Source organism: Sander vitreus, chromosome 4, assembly GCF_031162955.1.
Source record: "Sander vitreus isolate 19-12246 chromosome 4, sanVit1, whole genome shotgun sequence".
NCBI classification, from domain to species: domain Eukaryota; kingdom Metazoa; phylum Chordata; class Actinopteri; order Perciformes; family Percidae; genus Sander; species Sander vitreus.
The window spans coordinates 9,117,137-9,138,002 of record NC_135858.1 but is presented as its reverse complement, the minus strand read 5'-3'; the positions used below and the strand labels follow the sequence as shown (position 1 = coordinate 9,138,002).

The 20,866-nt window shown below is 40.2% G+C and overlaps 1 protein-coding gene across 4 annotated transcripts in view; it reads left to right on the top strand.

The window, feature by feature from the left end:
- Positions 1-19,187: 19,187 nt before the first annotated feature.
- The window catches only part of plxna1b (plexin A1b), a 197,189-nt gene continuing 195,510 nt past the window's right edge, over positions 19,188-20,866 (top strand). For all 4 annotated transcript variants that reach the window (XM_078248071.1, XM_078248069.1, XM_078248070.1 and 1 more), the window contains exon 1: positions 19,188-19,305. The gene's annotated coding sequence lies outside the window, so the exon portion shown is untranslated. The remainder of the gene's footprint in view (positions 19,306-20,866) is intronic.

The window sequence follows — 20,866 nt, the reverse complement described above, 5'->3', positions numbered from 1 at the left end:
AGTAACGTTCCCAGATAGAGAGCACCAAATTGTGACAGTTTGTCTTTATCCGTTTTAGGTTTTCTCTATACAGTCATGGGGTGCCAGCCAGGTCTCTCTCCTGACATCTAAGATAGGCCTAGTCCAGCCAAAGGTTCACGTCAGTTGTATGTTAGGTTTTGTTATGGATATTGATCAAACCACACAAGCGTGCACATATAAAAATTTACACCCTACACACATCAAACAACAAAAAGACAAACCCAACAACCACAAACACACAATTCAAGGTTCAAATCAAATGTTCATATTTTTAATACAAAAATGAAGCACAGCACTCAAAGTCCCACAGAAAAGAAAAAAAATGTATTGTCCAAAATTCCACAATAGAGATGGCCACACAAAAAAAAAAAATCCAACAAAAAAACTCCACCTCGGGTTTTCCTACACCTAGTTCATTTGTGGAGCAAAAATAAAAATAAAATCAGGTCAGTTTGGTTCAAACTCAATCTTGTGGTCCGTTCGTAGTGCAACAGAAACAAACAAAAAATAAAGACACTTTCAGGTAAAGTAAATAGTTTGGTGACTTACAAACTTTAGTCCAGTCAGTCAGTCAGTCACGTCGTCAGTGCAGTCTGTCCGTGAATCCAGTCCGCCAATCCAGTCCGATGTTCAGCGGGAGCTGGGGGTGAAGACCACTGTCGGTGAGCTGCCGAGAGGAGGAAGTGGAGTGATCTGGAGTTTTCAGGTAGGCTGAGGTGATGAGCTGCAAGCCTAATACAAGGAAGTGCGCTCCTCCCACTGACGCACACCAGGGCAGAACAACTCATCAGTCGTGAAGGCGGTTCCACTGCACCAGAACAGCTGATGCAAAAACGGGCGACATCTTCCAAGCTGTCACAAAATGCTCTGATGTTCTTTTGCAGTATTCTTCAAACACATATCTGGCCTCTGCCTATCTCATATCTCTATAAAATATTGTGTTCGCCTTTGAAGTTATCTTTGTGGCGCTTAACATGTCAGCGATTCAGCCAGGGGGATAAACAGTCATTCAACTCCGGGATCAGTTTCAGAATACAACATTTAGTCCGTGTGACAAACACAGAACGCTCTTCATCTGTTGTGTAGTGATTTTCCAAGTTGCTGTTTTCCTCCAGCAATATGGCCACCCATGGTTAGAAGAAATAATGTGCATCGTGCATATGAAACTTATGTCTGTGCTCTGAAAACCACAAATTTACACAGACAACTGAACCTATGAAGGTTGGGGTTTGAATGTGTGAATGTTTGTGAAAGGTGTGTGAAAGACTAAAAGAAAAGATTTGGCATATATCCATCACCTAAAAATACTGCTTCCCTGAAAGTGTTGGTATACCTGGATACGATGATGCAGCACAAACCTTTCATGTGTTTTATACCGAATAAATACAGACCATGATGCAGCGGGGGCTGGAGTGTGAAGGCTGACAAGTTCGGCCAGCAAGCCAAGGTCGCAAAAAATGTAAGGCTTTACTTGTATGTGAACTGGAGAAATGTTGTTTCCATAGCAACTGTACTGACAGCTAGCAATAGAAAAGCAAAATTACTTTCCATAACCAATAGATAGAATTATTAGCCTTTTCACAGGCAATATACAGTACTCTGCTAGCCTTTTGTGGCTAATTACCCTATTAGCATGTAAATACAGCACCTTAGCTAACCCGTTAGCTTTGCGCTATTAGCACCGATTAGCATGGATGCTAGCGAATTCAACAATAGCCTACTTGTGTGTATGTGTGCATTTGTCATAATGGCTGCCAGGCTACGTTATCTCTATATAATGTAAGCGCACAAAAAAACTTAAGGGTCTGTTCACCTAAATCTCGATTTTCGAAGTTTTAAGATTAATTGGTTTTATGTTGTTGATGCCCAAAGCATCGAAAAAGTCAAAAGGTTTCTCTTTCCATAAACAATGTTTTGGATAATTCACAGACCTCACAGTTGACGTCTTCATGTTTTTAAAACAATTCCTACTAGTGAATAGCACATCACAGCAAAACCATCCACATAGGTCAGGCTATTCCCAGACTGTTCATAGTTATACCTATGAAAAGTAATGCACTATTTCATTCGTATATAACCCACGTAATCGTGAGCCAGGACGTGCAGGGCTGAAACACAACAAAACAAACACAGGACTTTAACCCAGGAGACCGCTGTTCGTGTCTGTGTCCCCTGTGAAAGCAAAAGTCAATTATTTTAACTTACTTTTGTTACATAACTTACGTACCTAACTAACACCAAGTTACAAGTTATGTAACAAGTATTTTAAACCCAACCATTATCTTTTCCTAAACTTAACCAAGTAGTTTTGTTGCCTGAATGATTTTGCACTGCAGGAGCTTGCCAGGTGTACTGATTGCTTGTGTCGCTGCTGCTGGACATTCATAGGAAAATGCACCAAAAATAGTGCAAAACTTTAAAAGATATCAAATGAACCGTTGCATAGGTAGAAACCACTCAAGTGAGAAAATGTTAAGTGTAATTTGGAGGAACCAATTTTTATTGAATTATTAGACTCATTTAGACTAAATAAATCAGTTGATCGTGATGTGACGTTTTTTCACACACTGAAACAAGCATCATTTGCTAAGATGTAGGCTACTGCAATCAATTTATTACGTGTGTGTGTGTGTGTGTGTGTGTGTGTGTGCTATGACCCTAAATATATCAGAAGACTCAGTGCAGAGACAGGAAGACAGAGGAACTCTCCTGATTAACCACAGGGCAGACAAGCTTAAAGCTGAGAGCAGATGCCACAGCACAACCTAGCACGCTTCAGTTGCCACAGCAGCTCAGAACCTACACAAGTAACATGCCACAGTAGCATGTGAAGGCATACTGCCGCATGACAACCTCCTGCCATTAAATATGCTTCAGCACAAAGGAGAGTGGATGTATTCTCCATTCTGCCCTCTCTTCTGCATCTGATTGCATCTATGCTGTTGTTTGATTCTCGTTCTCACACACACAAACCCACAGTCTCTAATTTTCCTTCCCCATCCCAAGTGCCTTCTTAATCGCTTGTTCACTCCCCTCTCTTTCGATCTCCCTCTCCCTTTCTTTCTCGCCTTCTCCTCTGCCTGAGAATCTATGGAGGATTCACAACAATAGAGTTGTATACTGGATTAAGCAATACAATGTCTGATGGAGGGGGTGTAGTGGGGAGAAATCAATGGGCAGATGTGATTTCCTAAGCCGCTAAACATCCACTGACACGTCAACCAATTAGCTGTGTCAAATGGGGATATCTTTACTACGTGTACAAGGTCATTAGATAAGTATGTCCGTAGCACTGGAGATTTCTGCACATGTACATGTATTTGTGTGTGTGTGTGTGTGTGTGTGTGTGTGTGTGTGTGTGTGTGTGTGTACTAAAACAAAGGGAGGTATGAGATGGAAACATTTAACAATAGAGCTCAGCATAGTTCCTTCGTCTTGATTACCTGTCTGCATTGCTTAATACGTTTGGAATTGCACAATTTGCAGCTTGTCACACTCATTGCAATTGCATTCTGTTTAGAGAAATAAATCAAAAAGCAATTTTGCCATCATTTCTGTTTCATACGAATAAATGCAGTTAGAGAAAGCGCTATTGCTTTGTACATACACCTTTCAACACGCCTGCTGCTTTTCATTCCTCTTATGTCTGCTGTCACAGGACACCTACTGCAGAAAATGAAAGACAGAATAATAACTTTTATTTTTTTATCTGCATTGAAACATACAATAGCAAGCAATAGCTCATATAACGTGTGCTCTGTTCTGGTGTGCTTGACGGGAAAGGATGCTTGGGAGATGTTTCACTTGTGCTTGTTGCTGATATGTTTATCTTGTTAAAGACAAGATATATTATATATATATTATATCAGTTCACCATTTAAATAATGTTGATGATTGTTGATGTTTCTGAATGCGAGCCAGCTTATGTATTGCTCACCTTACACTCTGAATTTCTTTGATGCTGCTGGTTTAGGCTAGTTGACCAAATTGGATGTCTTAAAGTGAAACCTTGGAGCTATTGGTAGAGAGAGGGGGTTGAGGTTGTATTATGGGTGCAGTTATTGCTGACCATTGTCTCAAGCTAAGACATGTTGTCTGCGAATGTGGAACAGTTCCTTTGAATAAAATGGCCATGGTGACACTTGTTAAACTTGTTAAAGTACATAATTACAGACAGCAGTGTTCTTCTTCTCTGAAGGTAATAGGGTAGTGGTAGGTCTATTTGCATCAACAACATCTCAGTTGTACTATTTTGTCTGTAATATTAAATACTTCTCTTTGTTTACTAAATGTTAGTGAGTTAACGTAATTTATTGATTTCTTTTGGCCACTTGGGGGCAGCAGAACAAGCTGTAAACCCAGCATTGACATATTATCGTCATATAAGGTTAAAGGGGCTATACATGACATTCAGAGTCTAGACCGAAATTGCTTGCACACGGCTTTCACCTGTGACGACATGGAAGGGGGGCTGAGCTGAAATTGTGGCAGCTAGCATTGCTAGCAGTGCTAACAGCACTAACAGCAACAGTGCTGACAGAGCTAACAGTGTTAGCTCACGGGGGTTAGCTCACGCTTACCGGGGCGACCTGGGGGGGGGAACCGTAAGTTGTGCGTTAGCTTAAACGACAACGCCATCAAGCCACCGTGGGTCAGGATTCAAGGATGGCATTCTCAGCGATATGAGCACCGCTGTCCCACACACTTCCAGCCCAGGGAACGGTGAGGGCCAACAGTTTCAAAGCGACGGACTCACATGAGCTCGCATGCACTAAAGATGTATGTGCGGCAGGAGGCTAGATTTGAATTCATGGTACTCTAAACATATGACAGGATGTGTTAAGTTCTCATATATAAAGGAATAATTCCCACATTTTCTGATCAACCATAACTCCAACAGTTATGGAGATGTTGGAGAAGCTTTAAAACTCAAATAATAGAAAATGATATGAGCTCCCACGCACATTTTTCTCCTTTCATTAGATGTCACGTCAGCCAGTGGTGAGTTGGAATCGTGGGTTGTTATATATAATATATATATTAACCTTTATTAAGCTTCCTACTTACCTTGTACCTTTTTAATCCTCCATATGGCACCATGCTGTATGTCATATTTGATGAAGTGCAGAAACAGCTGTGATTTTGCTCTGTGTTATTCAGCAGGAAGGCTGTTGTAGCTAATGATGATCAACTTTATTATATATCAAATATCAAGCACTCTTTAGAATATCATAACTGCTGAAAAATGTGGGAGATTTTATTTGTAATCTTTAGTTGGATGTTGTTTATTAAAATGCTGTATATGTATTTTCTGTGACTTAATACATTTGTATACATATATTGGCCTGTAGTTTTCCATGTGATGTAGCAGAGGTGTATCTAGACAATATCATGGAATCAGGCCAGCTTTTTATTACGAAGCACCAAATTTAGTGAGCCTACATTTAACTTTTACACACATTTGTGTTCTGATTGCAGATACAGTAGATTCATGACCCTGTGCGGGCACCATCAGCCCTGTAACCTTTGAGGATTTCTCCACTTTCCTTATATGGCCTCTTGCACTGCATTCTTGTATGACCGATCCAACCAGGAAGTCATCAGGAAGCTGTCTGTGCTGACAGCGACAGGTTGCATTGTTTAGCATTTAAATAACTCCCTGTCCCTCTATCTCTTCTAGGAGGAAAATTGCACTGCCAGGCGCATCTTAGCATCCTAGCATATCATGTTGTTTTCCAGGTTTGAGCTGTGCTTGGCTGACTGAGTCCAGGACAGCTGTGACTGAGGGCCATTCACTGCTCTGTCAGGGGTTGAGATGGAGGCACTGAACTGAGGCCAGCCATCCTGTGCTACTCCTACATGTCACCTTTTCTCTCTGTAATGGTTTCCTGTGTGGAAGACAGCTTGAAGTGAAAAGAAGAACTTGTGTGTGTGTGTGTGTGTGTGTGTGTGTGTGTGTGTGTGTGTGTGTGTGTGTGTGTGCTTGTGTGTCCACAGAAATACTGAAAAATGATCAGGTAAACAAAGAACATCAAGCCCTCGAGCGCAATCCCACAGAAACCTCAAGATCTTACCATCAAATAGATTATGTAAACTCCCTCGTGTGGATTACATAAGACACACTGAGTGTAACACTGTGTGACCCCCATCAGGAGAAGGAAAACAAGATCCTATGTACCATAAAATGTTTTCACAAAATGTGTCATTCTAAAGGAGCTGGGTGTAAGAAATGTTGAAATTATCAGAAATGATTGAGTGTTTCAGACATTTCAATTCATGTGGTATTGCTTAGAATACATTTAAGTATTCAGAAGTATTCTAAGTACATACACGTTTTATATTGTCACTTCTTTTGAGCCACAGTGACGATCTTGATAAACACAGGTTAATGTCATGAGTCTCTCAATGAAATTTGTCACCACTTGTTGATTTGTCCACACAATCTTTAAATGATTCAATGTCCCTTCTGAGTCTGCATCTTCATAAGCATACCATTGTGAAGTAAAATCATATCCCACACAGAGAGAGGAGGCAGATTGAAGCAAAGTTGTGCCTGAACTACAACCCCTGTGGTGCCATGGCAACGAAGAAGTGAAAAGGGTGAGTTGTGAACAGGAACCAGGTGAAAGATTTCTTTTGTGGTTGCTGTAATATATTTCTCAGGGCACATTTACTTAAATGTTTTCTAGGCAACTTTGTTCATTCACTCCATGATTATTTTTCTTTAAATTCTTTCCCCTGGTTTAAAATCAAAGCCACCTTACGTTACCTAAGGGGAAAATGTACTCCATAGAGAGAGAGAGAGAGAGAGAGAGAGAGAGAGAGAGAGAGAGAGAGAGACAGAGAGAGAGAGAGAGAGACAGCGAGAGAGAGAGAGAGAGAGATAGAGAGAGAGAGAGAGAGACAGAGAGAGAGACAGAGAGAGAGAGAGAGAGAGAGAGAGAGAGAGAGAGAGAGAGAGAGAGAGAGAGAGAGAGAGAGAGAGAGAGAGAGAGAGAGAGAGAGAGACAGAGAGACAGAGAGAGACAGAGAGACAGAGAGAGAGAGAGAGAGAGAGAGAGAGAGAGCACATTTTATAGTTTTTCTGTGACCTTAGGCTGTTCAATGTTGAACCAGAGGGGAAAAAGCTAATTTATGCAATTGATAGCCAAATGCCAGAGCTACACTGCAATGTGAGCAGTGAATGAGACACCAGCTTTGCCAACAGGAGAACTGATTTTTGTATACAATAAGTCGCTTTTAGATTATAAAACAAACCTCCTCTGACAAGTGAAACAGAGTGTGCAGACACACAGCCAGTGGCAGCTCAGGTTGGTTACTTTTCATTTCAGGAAATATATATGTACTGTAGATACAACTAGCAAGCATAGGCAGCCCTTCAGATAAGGATAGAAGGGTTTCCTGTGTAATGACAACACTAGTCGAAGGGCACCCTGACTACTGAAGTCAGCTGAACTGACATTTGTATTATCAACTCTAAAAGGACAGGAATACCCATCTTATTTCACCATTGGCTCATATTTATTGTGTTATGGCTGTTATTGAGCTGTTTTCAAGGGGCCCAGTATTTCTAATGGCACACTAGATTAGGAATCACATATGCTTCTGTAGTTTAAAATTGCCAAAGGGGTGTAAAACACCATCCTGCATAAGCTGGCACTCTATCATAAAAGGCTTGCATACATACAAAGAAGCTTGTGTGCATAATTGAAAACTCCTGTCCATGTTTCTCAGTTTGTTACTTTTATTTTTTGGACAAGTAGTAATTCAAAATATAGTGAAATATGTTCTGTTATTAGCATGTTTAAAAATACATATACATATATCACATATGCAACCCTGAGTGACTGTAAGACAACATAGACTCAACAGTATCATCTGCAGGCGGGTTTTTTTCTGTGCAGAAGCATCCATTGTGGATTTCTTTTATCCCGAGGCCACTGGGACACGAACAGTTCCGTGTCTCTCTACGTGGGATCTTTTGTCCTCTTCACCTTCTCAATAATTCAATGGAAAGAGGAGACGTCAGCTCTGGTATAATTACTGTGTGAGGGTGCCAAGCTTCTCTGTCAAGGGCAAGATGGTACCAAGCTTTAAAGTACTGGAGAGGGCTAAAAGACGCAGCAACAATGTGTACCATGGCACTGTTGATGTCAAAACTTCAGCTGCCGCGAGATGATGAAACTGCAGGTAATTTGTGTGTTAACCTTTTTTGTTTTTCAGTAAGAACTCAACTCAGTGCCTAATCATTGCAAATAATATATCTATTTCATGTGACAGCCCTCCTGCTATAGCAGGGCCTGCTGTGTTTCTTTCTCTGTGCTGTCTTGCAGGTTCATGGGCAGAGCCAAATCAGCGCAACTGGGAGCACCTGGCCAGTCTCCCAGGAGTTGTTAAGATAAGTCTTTTGACCCGCTCAGTCTACATCCTCCAGCACCATGTTTCTGTTTGGTTGGCTTCGTCCTGGTTAATAGCTAGGTTTACACTTCACAACACTTTGCATTCATCATTCACTCATCCATCTGCTGCCACTCCTCGTTACTTCATTTAATTATGATTTTCTTATATATGTAGTAAATAAATGTTAAACCTTTTAGTTGCAAACTGTGTGTCTCTTGTTTTTTGTCATGGCTGTGTGAGCCAGGTCATGACAATTATCTATTTTACACATGAAAAAAAAGAATCATTAGACACAGGAGTGATATTTTAATGTGTGTCTTGGGTTAAAGTGTTGTTCTGCAAGTTCTCAGCGCTCAGGAGGCAACACGATTCATCACTGTTATTTAGGGTGACCGTCCCCAGTTTTGGTGACCTGTCCCCGGAAATGTCCCCGGTTTTCACTGTGACTGACAGACCCGAAATTGGAATGAAAGAAAGAAAACATTGACCAAACGTATAGTCGCGCACCCTACACATGCAGGCTCAAGACAGCCAGAGCAAGCGCTACTCAGAGATGTTTTAGAAGTCTGGTGAGTTTAGCAAACGCAATTTTGCAGACTTTTTATTTTTTTTATTTAAATAAAAAGTCTTATATATAAAAAAAAGTTATTTTTTTATTGTTTAAAAAAAGGATCTTACTCTTTAACAGAAAGGTCGACCTCCTTAGAAATCCTTTCTATAATGTTGTCAGACACTCAGAATATTAATCTGAGCATGTCAGCGGCAAAACGAGCACTTTTATGAACGTAAATACAAGCGGGACAATTGTCCTATTACATTGTAGCTTGTTTCGCGTTGCCGACTACAGCGATCTCGTTTAATACTGGACCAATGTCAAAGGAAAATATTTCCTCAATAGTTTTAATTGTATCCGATACTCAATGAGCTGTTGCAGAAACAAGCCCAGCATGAAGCAATAAAGCAAAATCTGTCAGATAAATGTAGTGCAGTAAACATTACAACATTTCCCTCTGAGGTGTAGTGGAGTACAAGTATGAAGTAGCAGCAGGGGCGATTCTAGGATCAGACCTTTAGGGGTGCTCAGCCCCTAATGAGAATGTGACACGGATATAGTGCATGTAAAAGTGTTAATCTGGGCCATGAAATTATTACCAACTTCTTCACAACCGCACTCCTGCTCTCCCTCTGACTGACAGAGACTCAACCAAAGGCGTGAGTCTGGCACAACCACCTCAACCAGAATCTAAGCTTTCCAATGATATTAGTGCCAGTTGCTGTGACAAATGGTTTGCGAGAAAGTTAACATTGAACTTACATGAAATGTTATCATATTTGCATTCAGCATAAATCTCTGCACACCCATTACTCTCTGTGAAATATTTCACAAACTCTTCACTCAACACATGCATCGGTACAACAAGTGGTTCCCAGGTAATCCGGTTTTGAAATTGCAACAACATTTCTACATGGTCTCCAACTTTGGGCCAAAATTATAATGTATTCTCATGTAAACTATTTATGTCAGCACATACATTTTTGTAAATTGCTTAGCCACTGTATCCCACCATAATGGTTATTATATTGTCAGATTCCAGACAATCCCACTTACTTATATATATCCCACTTACAAATATGAATATAAATTTCTACTTGTATGCTTCCTAGTGACATTAATGCAAAAAGATGAAGAAAAAACTATTCCACCTGTGTGTGCATGGTTATAATTGTAAGTGCAAAATAGTTCAGGCTACAGCACAAATATTTCCATCCATAGATAAGAATAATCTTGTCTAACCTCTGAATTTCTTTTCAAAGTGCACCAGATTGATGCATTTAAACGTTAAAATAGACAAAGTTTTCTTACAGGGGAGCATGTAGGGGGGCTTGTGCCCCCGTGCAGCTCTAGGTCTAATGACGCCCCTGGGGCAGTGTCCCCGTTTAAGTTTTACAAAGATAAAAACATTACCTGTTTTGGAGGTATATACACTTCTGAGCTGAAAATGTCCCCAGATTTTGTCTCAGAAATCTGGTCACCTTACTGTTAGGCAGAGATGTGTGTAAGATCTGATTTCAGCTCTGGGCCCAGCTGAGATGACAGATCCTGTTAATATAACACCAGCGAAATCCCAAACTTCCTGCTCAGAGAAACCCTCGGCATAAGCATACCTGCCAAGATAAGACTAAAACTCTAACTGTCACTGAGACCTAAAACCTGGCATGGGCAAAAGCTTGGCATAAGGCCACTGGTTTTAAAGCAGCTAGTATAGGCAGTCATTAGAAGAAGATGTTTTGACACACTATCTCTCCCAGGAAAAGGTCTGGACCAAAATGTATTAAGTCTCCCAGAGTAGGAGTGTCTTATTCATCCTAATGTAAAGGGCTGAGCTGATCCAAGATCAGCACTAATGATGAAACTCTTTTTATACGTACTACCGGCAATAGAGCTCAACAGTCCCGCCCACAGCGGGTTCCAGAAGTAAAAATACAATGCAATTTGGAGTATAAGCCATAAAATCATAAGCATCGATGGTAGACTTAATACCAGCTACGCCATGACTAAGCGATTGTATATGCTCATATAGATGCCAAAAGTTCATGGGGCACCAACCTTGTTTTGAGATAAATGTCTTTTATTCGCGATGTCTTGGATAAGTAGTCCATTACCCACAATCCTGAACAATCTCACAGTGATGCCTCTGATTGGTGGAACTCATGCTAGTGAAGAGGGGGAGCTGCTGGGAGCTGCCTGCACGATCCGTCATGCGCATGTCCAAAATGATAATCCTGTTTTATGAGGATTGACGACATTGCACGAAACATGATCGGTTCCACGCTTCTGCCGTTAGCCTCCACCGGGAAGTTTTTTAAAGTTATTACATGCTGTCTCAGCTAGCGGTTTGCTGAATTAGCTGTTAGCTAAACTAACGTAGCTTCCTTTAGTCAGTGGTGTGCAGTGGTTTATGGGATGAGTAGTTTCTTCGCTCGATAATGAAACTATGTACACAGTCTTGTACCTTTGACTTTTTTTGGATTTTCTGTTCGTTTTTTCAGTCAAAATTATATGTTGTATGCTTATGAGTCACGTCGTAGCTGGTTAGCCTAAGGCATGGTCTAAAACTCTTTATGTATGGAGTTTTCCAGACGTCCATGGGAGAAATGAATGGGAAATTTACTTCTGGAACCCAAGGTCTCTCAGAGGAGGGGCGGGACTGTTGAGCTCTATATGTCATCCGAGGGAAGGTCTCATCACCACGCCCCTTTCTGGGGGAAAACAATCCCGCGTTCCCCATAGACGACAACAGCGTAAACGACAGAGGAAATGTAAATCACTCCAAACTTTTACTTTAAACAAACTGTTTTAAATGAATAACTATGCCGAAAAGTTGCTGAGTAGTTTGTTGCACCAACAATACATCCCAAAACCCTGGTCTTCGATTTGTCCTCTTGCCATGTCCTAAAATAGATCCTGATAGATGGGCTTTGGCTCCAGGCTATAGACCAGACCAGCATCACCGAGGCTCCCTACAAGAGGGAAGAATCGTGCTTCACATCAGGAGAGAAACAGGAAAATGCTGAAAAAGCTATTGTGTAGCGGGTTAATGGAGACTTTATCACTGATATATGAGGCTCATAAGATACATGAATATTCTCAGTCAGTGTGGTAAATGATGCTGGTGACAGTTACTACTGATGGATAGCTAACGTTAGCTTTAGTAGGAGGCCGCTAACAGTTTAGCAGCATCAGACTGTCATCTCCAACTAAATCTCAGCCTATAGATCCAACATTTGGTTATTAATAACAGGTTGGTTAATTACAGACGACACTCAGCCTAATAGTAGTGATTTAATCAGATATGTATTTCTACATAAGCAGTATGCGGCCACCGTGTTGGGTCATTGATCTACTGATGTAAGGGGGAAGACTGAGGGGACATGACAGCGATCAACCTTAATTTATTAAGGTATCGTGAGCGCTCAGGTTCAGGCAAAGTCACACAATAAACATTAGGCACTGTGTACCTTGAACTAATTGCTAACATCAACACGCTAACATGCACACAATGATAAAGCTACCATGCTGATATTTAGTAGATATAATGTTTACCTTGTTCACCATTTTAGTTTAGTGTGTTAGCATGCTAACATAAGCTAATTATGACTAAAAACAAAGTACAGCCAATAGTTGTGGACCCAATTTACTAAAAAAGATATTTACCTGCTGGTGGTGTTGGAGGAAAATTCAGGCGTTCACCAAATTCGGTAGGCTCTGCCCCACATCTGGGGAACATGAATGTCTGTACAAAATTCCATTAAAATACATCCAATAGTTGTTTAGATATTTTATAAAAGCATACAAATATCCATCATATTGCACTTGTAACAGAAACACTGTTTTGCAAGATCTCAATAATAAAAATCTTTTATAGAGCACTTTTCAAATTCCACGTTACAAAGTGCTTCACAAAACAATAAAACAGGCCAGTCATAAAAACACAAAAACAAATAAAAAACTATTTGGTGTATAAACACCTGTAAAGTGTGGGTAAGAAAAGAAAAGGCCTATAAAATAAATCTTAATTAATTATAAATAATTTCAGGCCTGCACACTGAGCAGAAAAGTATGAATGCGGTTTAAAGTGAGCTAAACTCTTGAAGGACATCTACGAAAGCAGCTGAGTTGTACATCTAGAAACAGCAAAGCTCCCCCTGTCTTCACTACTCTTTCTCCTTTGCTCCTCATTGTCTTCCGAATCCCATGCCCATCAAATTAAAAAAGCCAACATCAAGAGAAGGTCACGACCCAAGTTCCTGTAATTTTGATCATAATGAAATAAGTTGCGTTTAATCAAAAAGCTGGTTGTGCGTCTCCTTACCATGCACACCCCAAGTTGCACACATCAGAAGCCAGCACAGAAAGGCCACATTAAGTGTGTGATGGCAGCCGAGAGACAACACAAAGAGGCTGTTTCTACCTAATTAGGTTCCATTCCCTTCACCTAGATTTGAATTATGATTGGGCACTTCAAATATTTCTAAATATCTAAGGTGGCTTCTTTCAAGTTTCTTAAAATAGGTGGGCAGAGGGAGGGAAAGCAGAGCTGCTAACTAGCCGGCATGCCTGACTCGACACACAGCTCCCCGAAAATGAATATTGTTACATTTGAAATGCCGTATGAAGTGTGATTTCTGGCACGCATGCTTCTAATCATGTTGCTCCATTCATGGAATATATATGTCATTATTGCTTTTTATAGCTGTTACATACATCAGAAAACTTCTCATTATTTCATTATTAAGATCTTGGCTCTTAAATTGAGACCTCCAGCAAAAAATGTTAACACTTAATGAGGTCACAAATCTGCTGTATTTTCATGGTGGCTCTACTCTCCAGCCACATTCATAATTAGAGGAATCAGTCTTCAGGCTCACCAGTCATTCGGTAAGATCCAAACTTAATTTTGAGATTTGTGACCACTTTCACCAGCAATTCCAAATGATTATATACCAGTCTTTTTCTTTCCACTATGACAGATTGCAGCCCAGAGGAAAACATTCAGCAGCTGAAGAGCTCCAGCGCAGACAGGTGATTCCCTTCTAATGGATGTTAATGTGGCGGACACGACTGAGAATATTCCCAGTGGTGTACACTTACAGTTAATTGATAATTGAGGTCTATGAAAAGATGCACATTAAATCATGGCCAATAAGCCTGCCTATACGGTTGCAGCAATTTAAAGAACAAGTCTCTAGAGGCTCTTAAGGTTTCCCACAACTGAAATGCACTCTGAATGAATAATTAAGGTGGAAATATTCTTAAGTCATATTACCTTACTTAAGACATTACTATTTCAAACATGTAGCATATGCATAATGCTGAAATGCATGCAACACTTTCACTTCCGTCAAACTCCGGATTGCTTTCTTGATGTCTACTTATGCTACTGTTTAATATGTGAGTTTCTTAATGAGCCCATGTGTTGATATGTGATTCTGTGACTTACTCAAATTGAATGTTTTGTCATATTTAACATTAATAATCGGCGACAGGTTGCACATAAACAAATGTATTTTTTTACTGCTCTTTGCTACCAACTGATGCCATATCATATAGATGTATCCTAGAGTAGAGGCAGTGCATGAACGCTTTTGAATTTACCACATACATTTAATGTTTACAGATGCAAAGGAAGCTTTTAAAAAACAGATTTTAAGGTCCCATATTGTAACAAGTGGGATTTAAATTTAAATTTGAAAGTATCAAAACATTCAATACAGAGAAAGACACACAGCCCATATTCAGAAACTCTTTCTTTAAAAGTTGTGATGTTACAGCTATACTATATATAATGCATATATAGTGCATTTATAAGTGCCGTTACAGTCATTCCCCGGCTGCAATGACGGTGTAGAGACTCTGAGAGTTAACATCTGGAAGAGCCGGAAACACTGACCAATCGGAGCAGACTGGGCTTTTTCAGGAGGGGGGCTTTAAGAGACAAATGCTACAATGGAGTGTGTCAGAGTGAATACAGGTATATTTAGACAGACGGTATGAGAAAAATTAAGTGTTTTTTCAACAATAAAGCATGTAAACATCTTCTAGTAGAAACCCAAACTAGTATGAAGTATGAACCATCAAGTATAATTGTTTTTAGCAGCTATCAATTGGCCTGAGCACTATGGTTGAAATAATTACAGTATACTAATACGGATATTTCTTCAAAATCAATGTGTAGGATGTAAAACTAACACAACTAGCTTGGAATCACTATTTTAACAACATAAATATATACAATAAAAAATGCAATGTGATCATCATGATTCCACTGAATTATACCCACATAGCATATATGAGTGGACTATACATCAAGGGTAAAGTGAGCCTAGGACACAGGGAGAATTGTTGTTGTTGTTGTTGTTGTAGACTTACTATTACTTACTATAAACAACAGATCCGGTGAATGACTAGCCTTTTAAGGAGGACTTCATCATCAAGGAGGACATTGTTTCCTTGTTATAACAGTATGTTAAGTCAGCCCCTGTACGATGAAAAAAAAACACCAAACAAATGGGCGAAATCTTCAGTCACAGGAATCAAGAAAAACTAGTATTTTAGCAGGTATTTAGTCCAAACTGTTCAAACATCTTATCATTGTCTTAAATCTCAACAGAGACACAGAGCATATTTGGGCATTTGACTGGCTGTATGCTTTAGCTTCGAACAGGTTTTTCAAGAAGCTTCTATCTGTCCTGGTCTGACGGCGCACAGATGGCGTGTTTCCATAATAGCCGAAGATCCTGAGAGGTGAAATGGGATTGGAGCGACTGTACAAACAAATCAGACAAGTTTAGCAGGATGATATCCTGTAACCGTGCTACCTTAATAGTTAGCCATCTTGTTGTTAGCCAATTAATGGCTCATTACCTGTTTAGACGGAGCTGCGCCACCTCAGGTTACAAGGACACCAAACCTGCACTTCACCGACTGGCTCAAATCTGATTAGTTTCACCTAATTGGCACAGATCCAGGTTTTTTTTGCTTTGAGTAAGAAGGATTGGGTTTCATGGGCAGTGGAAGAGATGCCATTGCCTTCTGGTGATGAACAAACACTGATCATCTTTCAGGTTTTGAGAATTAAAACATCAGGTTTGTTGATAGAGCTCAGTATCATCAGTTGATATGTAATCAGGAATGTCTGAAAAAAACAGATCATTTGAATGTGGTCTCTCTATGAACGCAACTATTTTTTTTTACAGATAGCGTAGACAGAAAAACTGCAGAATCAGTTTCTTTTATTTTGTGTATGTGGGTGCACAGCATTAATGCACACATCCTTGTTTAGTTGTATGAGTATCTTTGCACAGAATGTATATGTGTCTGCACAAATGCAGGGTAGTGTATTCTCTGTGTGTTTTCAAGGACACACACACACACACACACACACACACACACACACACACACACACACACACACACACACACACACACACACACACACACACACACACACACACACACACACACACACACAGACTCTTTTCTCTCTAATCAGTCAGTTCTTGTATCTCTCTGCTCACTTAAAATGTTTGTTCTTCTTGTCAAACACAGGTCCATTAATAGTGCATGAATAAAAAAAGCAAATAGAGAGCAAAACAGCAGCAAACCACCAAACAGGCATGCGTACATTTATTTAATATTCTCTGTGCTTTCAACCCAAGCTGCTCTGCCTGGGCACTGTCTAGTGAAATCATGACAGCCAAGATTAATCTGGCTCTTTAAGAAAAAAACATCACTGAGCACTGTATGTAAAACAATATTTGGTTGTAAACTATATAGAAAAGGAGAAGTGTTTTATTTAAGCATCTTGAAGATGCTGTAACTTTATCTTGACCATATTATAGTACAGCGTACAACTGAGTTCAATAGAAAGGAAGCAACTGCCCATTTTGCATGCAGTTTTATGATCCTGTTTTGCACAAGGCTAACTTTGTACTCACCCTGATGTTTCATACTCCATGAAAATATTCCCATGAGAGCTTACAGTAGGCCTGAAGTGAAACAGGACGGACGTTAACCACGCTAACTCAGAGCTAATCGATGTGTTTAAGTGTAAGATAGGGAATGGCATGGTCCAGAGGCCTTTCACATGGTAATTGAGGCTAATCTCTTAGTATTACTTCGGCCAAACCAACCATTTCTAATGGCAGACAGTGGGCTTTTGAAAACTATTGAAAGCTAGGTGGTGTGATAGATTCAGGGGAAATTTCCTGGCAAGTGCTTAAATTCAGCTGCTCTTTTATTCACATAACACACACAAATGTCTTTCTGTTTTTTAATCAAAAATACACATTCCCATTACCTCTCTGAAACACACACACACACCAAGGGCGTAGGAACCGGGGGTGGCGGGGGGGACGTGTCCCCTCCAATATTGGAGACAGTCGCATTTGTCCCACCCAAAAATTATCAGGAAAAAAATATTTTATTTTGGAATCTTTAACTCGCATGCTTTTATTTTGATCACACACACACACACACACACACACACACACACACACACACACACACACACACACTCTCTCTCTCTCTCTCTCTCTCTCTCTCTCTCTCTCTCTCTCCCCCTCACACACACACACACACACACACACACACACACACACACACACACACACACACACACACACACACATACTCAGGGTACGGGGCCAGGTGGTGTGGTTAGTGCCAGATCTTGCTCCTGCTCTCCAGAGTGCAATTGGTAACCTGAGCTGCCTGTTTGAATAACTCAGTTATCCCAAAAGCTTCCTTGCTGCAGAGACATCATGGAACAGTGCCCAAAACACACTTTGTCTAAGCTCCTGGTAGTCACTGACTGTGTGATGAAAATTGAAATTCAGCTTTCAAAGCCACTTTGACTGTCTTGAGATTTCTTATCATAAGAAAAAAGTAGAAATTAAAAGTTGGCTGCATAGCCTTACGGGCGCAGCTTGTATCCAAAATCTGTCATCCGAGTGTCACTCAGTGTAAGTTAGACGGTGTGATTGTGTCAGCTGGTGGGACGCGACAGCCAGGCCCGGGGCCTCCTCATTTAATTAGGAGCCTGCCTTGTTTGGGAGCTCACAACCAAACCTGTTTCCCACCAGGGCATTTTCTATTTTAAACACTATTTACTGTATATTTAGCTTAGATGGGTTCTACTATAAATGTTACATGCAGGTATCCAATATTCTACATCACATCAAGGCTAAACAGTGCCTGTCAGGGCTTTACTTGTGTCACTCAGTTGCAGTGCAAATATTTGTTGTCACCTCCTGCCCCCTCTCAACACCACCCTGTTAACCCTACACACTATCCTTTTGCTGTTGTCCAATTCTTATGGAACCTTGTCTTCTGTCCAAACTTTGAGTCAGAAAGGTGCTTTAAAATGTATAGTTGTCATGATGACAATTACAATAATGATGATTTTAATACTTTTATGATTTTTTGTATTTGTTGGCGTGGTAATAGACATTAACAATGTCTATGATTCTGTTTTATTCACACTTTTGAGTTTGGCCCCGGGCTTGAGTTGAGTAGCAAATGAATACTCTATTTTAAAGAGAACTGTTTAACTTACCATACTTATATGGTACAGTGTAGACATTATGGTGATGGACATTTATGTAAAATCAAATGATTACTTCTGGGAGTATTTTTTACAGTGAATGTGAAAATTAAATAATAATTAAAAAAAACGGTGTTCTACATCAAAATGTGGCACAGAATGAGTTTTGATTTTGTATGCATTTCCTGAATTAGTATTTTGCCAATTTCTCTTACCTGTCAAGTAAGTTGTTACTTATACCTAAAATATGACAGAAAGTAATACCAGTAATCCGTGCAATACACACATAGGTACAAAAAAAGTGCTTCATGTAACTTAAAAAAAACTTTTACTGTAGACAAAAGTTAAAATGGACATGAATTGATTAAAATACAACTGAAAACATGACATTAAATTACTATTAAATATAAAGTATAAGAATATTAATATATGTAAAAGTTAAATAAAGTTAAATTGGGTACAACATAAAATAAATTATTTTGTAAAAGTGTGGGAAAGGCGAATTGTTGAAATAACAATGTAATGTAAAGGCTCACACATGTCCCTGTCACACCAGCACTCGGCCCGGAGCGCCCTCTATGGGCTCGAAGCGGCACTGCAGCAGCAGAGCGCCTCCTCCCTCCTCCTGGAGCCGGAGTTGCATTCCTGTCCTCTCCATTCACACGCAGGGAGCCGCCGGAGAGAGAGCACCGCCGCTCCGTGACCAGAGTGGAATGTCCCTAAGTTTTGGAATTTAAAAACATGGCGAGGATATCTAACCTACGGATCACTTGAAACTGTAAGTACCGTTAAAACTCCGTGCAAGCCTCTTTTTTTCGTGTGGAAGGAACGGGTTTTGGTGGAGCCGGCTGAAATATTTAGGTTACGTTTTTTTTTTCTCTCCATTGCTCCGTGTGGTGAGTTGGTCGTTGTGTTCCCCCCGCTTCTCCGCTCTCGGCGTCTGGTTTCTCCACGAGTTTGAAGAGCTTGAGGCTCCTACCAAACCCATGCGTGAAAAGGGCACGAAGGGGATGTAGAGTAGCTCTAATATCCAGTTATTTATGCGTGTATTGCTGTGTGAAGGATGCTTGTGTTTGTGTTAGCGGTGTGTTGAATGTTCGCCCCGGTGTGACCACCAGTGGGATTGATCCACACCAAACTGTAAAACTGCGGATATTTTGGGCGCCGAACGAGGCTTTAGGTGGTTAACTTAATTAATTTGGACATTTCTTTTTATAATTATTTCGCTGTAACCACCTGGCACTTGAAACTAAGAACAGGTTGGTGTTTCTTTTGCAAGTAACCTCGGATTTGGTGCAGTGTGAGGTGAGTTTCTGGTTGGTTTGAAAACGTCGGCCGCAGTAAAAACAGACTTTTCTGATCTGGAAAAGCTTCGTCTTGCAGTGATATCTAGAGTCTTGTAATAAAACGAAACCTGCGGGAACAGCAGGCATCTTGCTGAGGGTGCGTATGGCTGTTGCATTGCCTCAGAGGAGGAATGCCGACCACCATACATAATTACAGGTATTCAGGGAGCTGACATTCACTGTCGCCTGGATAAATAGTCCGGGGAGACTGGAGGGGATGCATTGGTTTTAGATTAAACATTTGCTTTCATGCTTGTTTGCTGCTTGTTTTTTCCCTCACATGTAAATGTAGCTGTCCCCCGGCTTTCTTAAATTGACCTAAGGGAGGACTTGTGTTGGATCTCTCCAGAGGGACGTGGAGCTTACTTAAAAAAAAAAATTAAAAAAAATCGATTAGCCTATTAGCTTTACAATAATTAGAAATTGTGTTGGTGTGGTGTGAAAAGATCCTTAATCTGCTAACGAATGAGAGGCAATTTGTAAGCTTTGTAATTCGACAGCAATTGAATTCCAGTTTTGAGCAGGGATGGAGTGGTGAGTGCTGTCTGTGGGTGTGTTGAGTGCGCATTGTTTGTCAGCTATTGAACATGCTCTCATTGCTCTATCGGATTCTCCTCAGTTCTATTTTTTTTAATCAAATCCTGGTTAACCAAATTAGACTACCCCCCGACCCCGCGCTACTACGTGAATTCATTTGAAGCCCATTTTAAACATGTATTCATGAATCATATTAGATGAGCAAGAGCTTAGACATCATTTGAACCTTTTTTTTTTTTTTTTTTTTAAGGAAAACGAGGGAGGCCAGACAAAAAGCCTAGATCACAAAAAACAACACAGCAACATTCATTTAATATTTAAGTAGGAGTCCTATAGTGTATTCACTGTGCATTTTAGATTGAATTAACCTAGTGGTATTTATTGGTGTATTTTATATTCTGTGGCACCACTCTAACACATATAAGAAACAGATATGCGTGACATGACCCAGTTTTG